Raw genomic sequence first — 12,410 nt, forward strand, 5'->3', positions numbered from 1 at the left:
TCACTGAACTGGAAAAAAACACCTTAAATTTCATATGGAAACAAAAGGGAGCCTGCATAGCCAGACAATCCTAAGCAAAAAGAACAAAGCTGGAGGCATCATGCTACCTGACTTCAAACCATACTACAAGGCTACAGTAATCAAAACATCATGGTGCTGGTACCAAAACAGAGATAGAGACCAATGGAAAAGAACAGAGGCCTTGAAGTAACACCACACATCTACAACCATCTGATATTGACAAACCTGACAAAAACAAGCAATGGGAAAGGATTCCCTGTTTAATAAATGGTATTGGGAAAACTAGCAAGCCATATGCAGAAAACTGAAACTGGACCCCTTCCTTACACCTTATACAAAAATTAACTCCAGATGGATTAAAGATTTAAGCATAAAACCTAAAACCATAAAAACCCTAGAAGAAAACCTAAGCAATACCATTCAGGACACAGGCATAGGCAAGGACTTCATGACTAAAACACCAAAAGCAATGGTAACAAAAGCCAAAATAGACAAATGGGATCTAATTCAACTCCGGACCTTCTGCACAGCAAAGGAAACAATTGCTAGAGTGAACTGGCAACCAATAGAATGGGAAAAAATTTTTGCAAGCTACCCATCTGACAAAGGGCTAATATCCAGAATCTACAAAGAACTAAAACAAATGTACAAGAAAAAAACAACCCACCAAAAAATGGGCAAAGGATACGAACGGACACTTTTCAAAAGAAGACATTTATGTGGCCAACAAACATGAAAAGATGCTCATCATCACTGATTATTAGAGAAATGCAAATCAAAACCACATTGAGATACCATCTCATGCCAGTTAGAATGGCAACATTAAAAAATCTGGAGACAGCAGATGCCAGAGAGGATGTGGAGAGACAGGAACACTTTTACACTGTTGGTTGGAGTGTAAATTAGTCCAACGATTGTGGAATATAGTGCAGTGATTCCTCAAGGATCTAGAAATAGAAATACAATTTGACCCAGAAATCCGATTACTGGGTATACACCCAAAGGATTATAAATTGTTCTATTATAAAGACACATGCACATATATGTTCATTGTGGCACTGTTTACAATTGCAAAAACCTGAAACCAACCCAAATGCCCATCAATGATAGACTGGATAAAGAAAATGTGGCCCATATACACCATGGAATACTATGCAGCCATAAAAAAGGATGAGTTCATTTCCTTTGAAGGGACATGAATTAATCTGGAAACCATCATTCTCAGCAAGCTGACACAAGAACAGAAAACCAAACACCACATGTTCCCACTAATAAATGGGTATTGAACAATAAGAACACATGGACACAGGGAGGGGAACATCACACACTGGGGCCTGTTGGCGGGTGGGGGGCTAGGAAAGGGATAGTGGGGGTGGGGAGATTGGGGAGGGATAACACTGGGAGAAATACCTAATGTAGCTAATGGGCAGATGGAGGCAGCAAACCACCATGGCATGTGTATACCTATGTAAAAATCCTGCAAGATCTGCACAAGTACCCCAGAACTTAAAGTAAATTACAAATATATATTAAAAAAAAGAAAGTGAACTTACAATAGATACTCAATAAATATTTGTTAATTGCTAACTGAAAAAATAAATAAATTTAAAAGTAAATACAAAAATTAAAAAAAAGATGAAGAAATCATAAAGGTATAACAGTGAAATGAGAGCAATGGGAAAGTTATCAGATAGACTCTGAACAGTAAATGTCCCAACAAATTAATTAAAGGTAAAAATGGTAATTTTGTCTTGAGCCTCCTGGCAGCCAAAGCAAAGAAGGAAGAATGATCGGTTAAAAGGGCCATATTACACTTTGGAGAAATAAAGATATTTCTGATCCAGAGGCCTCAGATAAAATATTTTTCTAACAAGTCTTCCTAAAAGGATCACTGCATGACAATGGAACTGTCAGTAGCATCCCTACAGTGTATGTAACAAGTTTGAAAACATCTATCAACACTAACACAAATTTAATTTACTTGCTCTGAGATATTTGGTCCAAACCAAGGCAATTCTCATATGTTCTGGATTAATTCAAGGATAAAATCTGGGGTGATCAGAGCCATGTCTCTCAAACTGGGGTAAAATTAGAACTTCTGGGGACACAACAGGAAGTAAAAATAGTATATATTCCTGGTGATAGGAAGGAAACCATTTTGGCTTGGCCTTTCTCTTGATAGCAACAGATTTAAAAGATTGTTTTATATTTAAACCAACATAAATATATTACAGAATAGAATACAAAATGCATAAATGCTATGAAAGAGAGACCACAAAACCTCAATGAAAGGATATCCCATTTGTGTGTACAGCCTTGACTTATACCCAGACCCCCAGAGGCATCATCTCATCTCATAGTCTTCTACCTTTCAGGTTTGTTCAGGGGAAAGGTTTCAAGACACTTTCCTCTACATTTTCCTCATTTGGCCTACTCCTAGTCATTTCCGATAGCTCCTTGTGCTTCTGTAATCATGTCATTCTGTACATTCTGCTGTAGTTATTTGTTTAACATCTGCCTCCCTTAATAGAATGGTAAGAAATTGGTTACCTTATCCTCCAATTCCTGATGCAGTGTCTGTTTGGGTATAAGGGGTTAATAAATTAATATGTTAATGAACTAAAGATGTCTAATCGTTATGGCCCTATTTGTTTCCCCTCAAAATTAATATGTTAAAGTCCTAACCCCAGTACTTCAGAATGTGACCTTATGTGGAGTAGGGCCTTTAAAAAGTAATCAACCTGAAACAAGGTTATATGGGTGATCCCAATAAAATATGACTGGTGTCCTTATAAGAAGAGGAGATTTGGACACAGAGACATGCATAGAAGAAAGATAATATGAAGACATGGTCAACAGGACAGCCCTGGAATAGACCTTCCCTCACAGTCTTCAGAAGGAACCAATTCTCTCCACACTTTGATCTCAGACTTTTAGCCTCCAGAATTACAAGACCATACATTTCTATTGTTTTAGTTTCTCACTCTGTGGTACTTTGTTACACAACCCTGGAAAACTAATACACTCATCTTCAAATCCTTCAGATGACCCCACCTCCCATGAATATGAATGTGAGTCTCTTTCCTTGCTCTCTTGTTCTCCATGCAATGGAATACACACTTCTCCACAGAAGGAGGAAGTAGGTCCTCAAATATTATACAATTTTAAGGTATTTTTTTCTTTAATATTATAATCCAGCAGCCTTCTACAATAGGCAGAAAAATCATAAAGATAGTTTAACTAAAAAGAGAGATGATAAGTGTCATTTTCATTTATAAAGAGAATTAAATTTTTGTGAACTAAACGTCCAAATTGGTATCTTAAAATTTCTTATTAAAAAACAATCCTGGTTCATTGAGTTTACTTATAAGCTTGGCTGTAGTTTACACTTAGAAGAAATGACTTTAATTTCATTATACACTACCAAATCAACCAAGTCATTGTACACGTAAACTTATCCCTATCTTACAAATGTTTTATTTTTTTTTTCCTGGTGCTTTACTCTAATTTTCCTTAATATTTTTTTCTTTATTGCATCTCAGTAACTGAGTGTTCCTTAAGCCAGACAGAGAAAACCAAAAGCAAAGATTCTCAATCATGGGATTGAGGCCGTTAGATCCCAGCGATTGTTTTCCAAGGAATAAATCAGAGTACTTTTCCACTTGAATCAGAGTGCCTTTCCAGGACTAGCTACAGGTTGATCTTGGAACAAATTTATTTGCCACGACAGAATAGAGAAAATGTAGCACTATTATTTACCACAAACCCTGAACACCTTTGCAAGAATACCAAAACCCTAGGTTAACATTGTTTCGCGTTGTATGACCCTGTGTTAACAATTAAACAGGGCAAAGCATTCTGTAAACATTTAAACCACTAATATACACTTGGCATCATCTATGAAGAATTTGGGTACCTGCCACACATTTGGAATTCAGGTGTGAATTATAAAGTGCTTAACAAATTTAAAATAACAGAAAGCAGGCCCGGGTCACTGCAGCAGGAGCACTAAGGGTAAAGGGAAGTGCTAGCTGACAACCTAACAACAAATGAGGAAGCAGGAAACCCATAAAAACTGCTCAGAAGCACATAAAACCCCAGCATTCATTTTTTATAGAGGCACAGAATGCTAAGTGTGCCACAGGCCCCAAGACATTAACGTAATACAACCCAACAGGTTACATGGTCACTGCAGTGCTCTCTGGAAAGGCAAAGGGATCAGGAACCAGGCACTCGGAAGGCCCCCTGATTAGCCAGGCCACTTGGAAAAGTCATTTAATCTCTCAAAGCTGCTCTTTAACTTCAAATAAAAATAATAATTCTGTCACTCCCTACTTCACAGGCTCATGGTGGGGATCAAAAGTAAAAGAGCTCCTGCGTAGAGTCACTGACTGGATTTCACACCTCGTTCCCTCCTCTCTCTTGGCTTCCAGCACCCCACACACTGTCCTGTTTCCCGCTAATGCATTGGCCATTCTTGCTCATACTGCTATGCAGGTTCCATTCTTTGATCTCTAAATTCTGGAGTACCCTAGACTTCACTCCTTATCCTTTTTCTCTGCTGTATCTCTAATCTCTCCTTAGGTAATCTCAAGTATGATCCCTTTTGCTGATCATTCCCACATTTTTATCTCCAATTTTAACCTTCCTTCTGAACCTCAGACTCACATATCTAACTATAAGCTTGACATCTTCACTTGATGCCTTAAAGGCAGCTCAAACTTCATATGGGCAAAATAGGCCTCCTGATTCTCTATGATCCAACCTCTTCTTTTCTTAATCTTCTCTATTTTCATCAATCTCATCCTCTCAATTGCTCAAGCCAAAAGAATCTAGGAGTTATCTGGATTTTTCTCTGTCCCTTGTCTCCCACATCCTACCTATCAGCAAGAACTGTCAACTCTTCCTCTGAAACAAATCTCAAATCTGTCCATTTTTCTTCACCACTACTACCATTGCCCTTGTCCAAGCCACCATCTTTGCTCATCTAAATGTCCAGAGATGACTCTCAACTGGTTCCCATTTTCCTATTACCCTAGGCAAACAGTTTTACATTTATTATAGCCTTTATACAAACTTAATTTAATGACATTATATAAATAAATAATAAGTATGTAAAAGATAGCATTTTTAATTTAAAAATCCACCAAACAATTAAAACATACATATGTATGTAAAAAAAAAAAAGATCAATAAAGGCCTAGAAGGATACACACAAAATCTATGACACATTTAATTTCTTCAAAAAAAATTGGAATAAGGATGAAGGACAAAATGGATTTGACTTTAACACATAACATTCCCTTCTTTTAAAAAACACAAGAACTTGGAGCAAACATGTCAGTATGCTAAATGTTGATTCTTGGTCAGATATTTTGATACTGTTCTCTGTAAATTCCTTCTGATTTCTTTCAAAATAAAAAAGTAAACACATAAAAGAGGGCATAGAAAACATAAAAAAGGACAAGGGTAAAAGGAGGATAGAAAAAGTATAAAAGGATAATGTCCCTGATATAAAAAAATACATTAAAACTTCAAATATAAAATGTTCTACATATGGACATGTAGAAAAGTATTTCAATTTTTTGAAAAAGAAAGAAAAGTCTTGCTCTATTTCTAACTGAAATGTTTCTGTCTCCGCACTGTATAATATCTTGAAAATATAAATCAAATCATACAATCTATTTAGAGTCTTCCAATGGTGCAACACATTTAGAATAAAATTCATATTCCTTACCATAGTACACAAAGTCCTAACAAATCTGGTCTCTATCTGTCCAACATCTTCAGGCCCCAGCACCATCATCTAGGGCCCAGCCACATCACCTTTCTGTCTATCAATCACAAGTTCTTCTTCACGTGAAGCCCTTTGCCGTGGCACCTCATCTGCCTGGGTTGCACTTCTCCCATAAATGAACTTGACTGGAACCTTCTTGTCACATAAGCCTTTTCAAATAAAACTGCCTCAAAGAGACTTCTCTTGACCAACTGATCTAAGGGAGCCCCTTGACACTCGCAATTATATCACCCTATTATAATTCTTTTCACAGCACTGAAGACCGTCTGATATTTTACTGTGTGTTTATTTATTGGTATTTCTTCATGCATCTCTTTCATACCCCATCCTTCTCCCAGAACATAAACTCTATAATTGCAGAGGCTAGGTTATATCCCTAGGACTAAGAACTGTGACGATCATCTATAACGGGTATATTTGTCTCTATTGTAACATAACAAATTACCATAATCTTAGTGCCTCCAAACAGTAACCATTTATTAGTCCTGGGTCCTAGAGATCAGAAGTCCATTCACAGCTTGGCTAGGGTCTACGATCTGATGAGGGCACTAAAGGCTGAAATCAAGGTGTTGACTAGGTAACTTCTTATCTGGAGGCTCTGGAGAAGAATCTGCTTCCAAGCTCATTCAGAGTATTAGCAAAATCCAGCTTCATGATACTGTAAGACTGAGATCTCCGTTTCCTTACTGACTGTCAGCCAAGGGTTCCTGGAGGAAACCCACACTCCTTACCATCTGGGCCCCACTATCTTCAAGCTAGCAGTGGTGTGGCAAAGCCTTTTTATGCTTTCCATCTGACTTCTTCTTCTATTAACAGCTGGAAAACTCTGTTTTCAAGGACTCATCTGATTCAATAGGCCCCACTTGGATAATTTCCATATTTTAATGTCAACTGTGCCATATAAAAAAAATCCAATCACAAGAGCAAAATCCACTATATTAGTCAGTGTTCTCTAGAGGGACAGAACTGATAGGATAAATGTATTTATTTTATTTTTATTTTTATTTTATTGAGACGGAGTCTCACTTCTTTACCCAGGCTGGAATGCAATGGTGCAACCTCCACCTCGCAAGTTCAAGAAGTTTTCTTGCCTCAGCCTCCTGAGTAGCTGGAACTACAGGTGCTCACCACAACGGCTGGCTAATTTTTGTATTTTTAGTAGAGATGTGGTTTTGCTATGTTGGCAAAGCTGGACTTGAACTCCTGACCTCAAGTGATCCACCTGCCTTGGCCTCCCAAAGTGCTGGGATTACAGGCATGAGCCACTGCACCAGCCAGACAGATGTATTTAAAAAGGAGAGTTTATTCAGGAGTATTAACTTACACAGTCACAAGATCCCACAATAGGCCATCTTCAAGCTGAGGAGCAAGGAAGTCAGCTTGAGTCTGAAAGCTGAAGAACTTCAGTGTCCGATGTTCAAGGACAGGAAACATCCAGCACTGGAGAAAGATGTAGGCTGGGAGGCTAAGCCAGTCTGATCTCATGTTCTTCTGCTTGCTTCTATTCTGGTCATTCTGGCAGCTGATTAGATGGTACCCACACAGATTGACAGTGGGTCTGCCTTTTCCAGTCCACTGACTCAAATGTTAATTGCCTTGGGCAACACTCTCACAGATACATCCAGGATCAATACTTTGCATCCTTCAACCCAATCAAGTTGGCACTCAGTATTAAGCAGCATAATTCACCATATTTATGGTCCTGGGGTTATAAAAAAGATGTACAACAATAAGCAGGAAATCTTAGGACTTGTTTTAGAATGGCCTTTATCTATCTGCCTAAAAGAGAAGATATTTTATAAACATTTGGTTAATGAAAAAAATGAGTAACAAGAATAGTCATCTAAAATCACACATAATCTCACAAATGTTAGCGTTAAAGTAGTTTAATTCATAAAGAAGACCCTGTGACATCATGAAAGGCTTAAAGTGCGTGTGATTTGCCATGGTTAAGAAGAAAGTACACCAAAGCAAGACTAATTTGGGGTGAGGGGATAGCTTAGAAAGATAAACCCAAGTTAGCTGACACAGGCAGTTTAAAATAACAACAACACAGACTAATTGATAAGGCTTGGTTTCATTTGACTCAGCTGCTTACAAGCTCCGAGGCTGAACAATTTATTTAATATATCCAGTTTGGGTTTCTTCCTTCACAAATGGGCAACCACTCCACAGGTGGTTGTGAGGTTTAAATTATTGGATGCATGTTCATTATCTAGTACATTATCTAGAGCACAGTAACTACTTAAAAATTGTCATCCATCACTCTGGAAAAATCAGTTTGAAATAACAATTTCCCAGATTTGCTTCATCCAGGCAGTCTTTCAGTGAATTTTTGCAAGGTAAGAGTGAAGAGGGTTGGCAGTATGTTATAATGTTAGAAAATTAGTCAGAAATATATATTTCTGAATGGAAACTTATTAAATTGAATAATTCTTGGTGTATTACTTAAGGGCTATATTTCTTTCATTCTAAAAGAAAATAGCCTTATTGGGTTATACATAAAATACATATATTCTTAGAACTTGAATTGCCTGCTTTATTGACCATGAACTTCATGGATTCTAGTCTTGTGATTAGATTTTTTATATGGCACAGTTGACCTTAAAATATGGAAATTATCCAAGTGGGTCCTGTTGAGTCACATGAGTCCTCTGAAAACAGAGAGTTTTCCAGCTGGTAAAAAAAAAAGAAGAATATATATTTCTGACTAATTTCCAACATTAGAACATACCAGCAACTCTCTTCACTTTTACCCTGCAAAAATCCACTGAAAGACCTTTCCTGCATGAAGCAAATCTGGGATTGTCATTAGAAATAGCTGATATATAAAATATAAATAATAATTATATATTTATAATATATAATATAATTAATATCTATAATTATATATAATTTATTATAATATCTAACTTATAATCTATATAAATATAATTAAATCTATATAATTATAGATATTGATTATGTAATATATAATCATATATATATATATGTAGATATATAAACTCAATGTTCTTTTTCAAATGACCTGGACAACTTTCTGAACCTCAATTTCTAGGAAGTTGCCATACTTGAAGACCAACAAATTCACTGCAGTCAGTTTTCCTTTCACTACTGAAAAGAAATTCTTATGTATTTAGATAAGAATCTTGCAAAGTAATTGAATAAAGTTTAATGAATGTATTTTATTAAGAATACCTACCTTTAGATACTGCAGTCTCAGCACAGCAAAGAGGTCCTAATGGAAGAAGCAACAGTGCAGAGACAGTAAATCCCAGCTCTGCCACTTAATAGCTCTTTGGCACTGGACAAGTTAACATAAGCTCTCTGTGCTTCAGTGTTCTCATCTGCAAAATGGTAACAGTAACTAATCATATGGATGATGCAAACACCAAGTCATTCACTATAAGTAAAATATTTAGAACAATGTCTGGCATAGAGTAAATTCTGTACATATTTATTGACTAAAATTAGGGCTTTAAGGAACAAATAGAACCTGACTAAGGGAACAAGATACCTGCATCTCATGCTCTGTGAATACTCCTAATTAGTAGATGGCACTATTAAGTTGCTGCTTTTCTCCACCACCACCACCCCATCTTTTTTTTTTTTTTTCACTTCTGTTTTTTTTTTCTGATGAGCTGCTGTATCAATTCAGATTCTCTGAGAGGTAGGCACCAAAACGATTAGATAAACAAGATATTTAATGAGGAAAACACATGTGAAAGATAAAGAAAAAAGGAGCAGAAGTGGTAAAGAAGACTTTCCAATCATCATACAGATTGGATACTTGCGCAAGGAGAGAGAGAAAGAAGAATTGGCCAGGAAAAGTTCAGACTACAGTGAGGTTCTAAGAAAATCTCAGCCAAGCCCATAAGGAGTCAACAAGCAAGCACAACACTGCCTGTTAGTGGAATCCCATGTTGGGTAGAGAAGGAATGGCCCCAGTGCCCATGCCATAACCAGATGTTGGCTAGGAGGAGTCCAGGTGAAGCACAACATTGGCAGCTTTGAATGTGAAAGTCCAACAGCTGCCATCAGCTGTGCTTTCCACAAAAGGTCCTCTTGAAAGAGGATCTGAGTGGCACACTTCTTTGGTTGCCACAGCCCCTGTGATTGCATTTATGCAGGTGAAATGCACACATAACATGATGTCCACTGACCGTTTTTGTTAGGCCATCATTTAAAGACCATTGCTGGGAGGTGGGCACCTGCAGGTATCACTGAATACCCTAATGTTCTTTGGGGATCAGCCAGGAGGAAGCAGCTGAGGCTAGTGATGGCTCTCTGATGGGGTCTACCTCTAAGGAAGACTGACGCATTGCTGGTTAAATGTGTCTATGCACTGATGCATTGAACCTTTCCTAAGTTTGGCATTTGCTGATCATGGAGTCCAGTACTAAGGAAACTCCTATGACATGAAGACCAATACAGGAATAATATGTATGTATACATATTATATGTATAGATAGGTGTGTGTGTGTGTGTGTGTGTGTGTGTGTGTGTGTGTGCATATTACTTAGAGGCTATAATTATTTCATTTAAAAAAAATAGGCTTATTGGGTCCCACAGAAAATATATACATTCCTGGAACTTAAATTGCCTGTTCTATTCAATAGAAGAATGCCATTAAGAAAGTTGGCACTGCTTTTTAGCCACCAAAATGATAATATACAGAATTATTTGTAAAACATCAAGAATAAGGCAACTTTCTAAGTTTCTCATCAAGAAATTAGATCACAGGCCAACTTTCCAAGCTCAACAGTCCCAGCTGGCTCTCTGGCCTGTGTGTGGACCACAACTCCATAGCATACCTGGTGCTACGAGGGGCCCAGGGCACAGAATAAAAAGACTAAGTGCCATGGCTTGGGAGGACCCTGCCTAGTGGGTCAAGCTGACAAGGACAAAAGTGCTATAGAGGTGTGTAAAGGCACTACGTGAATTCAGAAGAATGAGCCTAAACTCATCACTATGGAAAGAATAATGAATAGCTGGGAACTCCAGGTAGCAAGCTGTGCTATAATGGTGCTGTGCTGCTACATACACCTGACATCCAGCTTTTTCCTCATCCTACTCCACACCTTTGCTTCTAGTTTAACCTGGGCTCTCCAAGTACAGATGAGGTCAGTGTGATCCTTGCCACCCCAGTCCCTATCATTTATTTATTTACCAATTTCTTAATCAAGGACATATTGAATACAAAGTGCATTTAGAATTATAGTTTGTACTGATCCCAGGTCCATACACAATATATATCTATATTGTTATATTAATTTGCAATATTAACGAACTCAAATCACTTAGGCAATGAATAGAAGGCTACAAAGTGTAATTCCAGCAGTTATAAATTAGCCTGTTTCTCATCTATATTTTGCAGAGATAGCATGAAAGGTTGAAGGATTTTATTAGTCCATTTCCACACTGCTGACAAATACATATCCAAGACTAGGCAATTTACAAAACAAAGAAGTTTATTGGACTTACAGTTCCATGTGGCTGGGCAGGCCTCACAATCATGGCAGAAGTTGAGGAGGAGCAAGTCTTGTCTTACATGGATGGCAGCAGGCAAAGTGAAAGCTCCTGTAGGGAGACTCCTGTTTTTAAAACCAACAGATCTCATGAGACCCATTCACTATCACGAGAACAGCACGGGAAGGACCCAGCCCAAATGATTCAGTTATCTCCCACTAGGTCCCTCTCACAACTTGTGGGAATTATGGGAGCTACAAGATGAGATTTGGATGGTGACACAGAGCAAAATCATATCAACTACTATGAGGTTTGCCGCCAGAATAGCAGCATTTATCATGTATGACCTGAACAACTTTCTGAACCTCATTTTCCTTGCCATAATCTGGAAAATAGAGATAACAATACTTATCTTGCAAAGTATTCATTAAATTTCATATGAAAAGAGCAAAGTACAGTGACTGAAATAACATAAAATGAAAGGTAGAAAATAAACTAAGATGTTTAAAAAGCAAATTTAGATTTTTGAAAATAATTTAGAAGGTGGACAAATGCTCCTAAACAAGAAAAAAAATTCAGGAATCCTAAAGAAAGAGTGTAATAGATTTGAATACATAAAATAATTAACATCTCCGTGATGAAATATAGCATAAACAAATGTATATGAGCATATAAAAGGCCAGGAAAACATAGTTGCAATGAACATAATGAAGATTAATAGCCATTTTACTTAGAAAGTTTCTGCAAATTAATAAGAAAAATACAACACCAGAGAAAAAATGACCAAATATTATATATCAGCAATTCACAGAATTATAAATAGCCAATAAAGACCTGAAAACATTCTCAGCTTAGCTGCTTCTTAAGTAACACAAATTAAAACAAATAAGTGATTCCACTGTTTTTACTCATCATATGAACGCAACAATGTAAATATTGATAACATCCCTTATAGGTAAATATGTGGGAAAATGGATATACTACTTGAGAGTACATTGAGTCAAGGTGTCTGCTTGTGTAGTAAGCTTCACTATTATGATGCTTGGTTCCAAAAAATGGGGAAAGACCATTTGAACTAACTTAATTTTTTTAAAGCAAATTATTACTGTTTACTATTATCATC

At 37.1% G+C, this 12,410-nt stretch overlaps 1 long non-coding RNA gene across 1 annotated transcript; it reads right to left on the reverse strand.

The window, feature by feature from the left end:
• Positions 1-7,688: 7,688 nt before the first annotated feature.
• Positions 7,689-10,297, reverse strand: LOC116546535. The gene is made up of 2 exons (XR_004266752.1): positions 9,021-10,297; positions 7,689-8,494 (listed from the first exon to the last, which is right to left on the reverse strand). It is a non-coding gene; the product is annotated as an uncharacterized LOC116546535 (long non-coding RNA).
• Positions 10,298-12,410: the final 2,113 nt, after the last annotated feature.

The sequence above is a fragment of the Sapajus apella genome, unplaced genomic scaffold (assembly GCF_009761245.1).
Source record: "Sapajus apella isolate SASKATOON/1434 unplaced genomic scaffold, GSC_monkey_1.0 scaffold5, whole genome shotgun sequence".
NCBI classification, from domain to species: domain Eukaryota; kingdom Metazoa; phylum Chordata; class Mammalia; order Primates; family Cebidae; genus Sapajus; species Sapajus apella.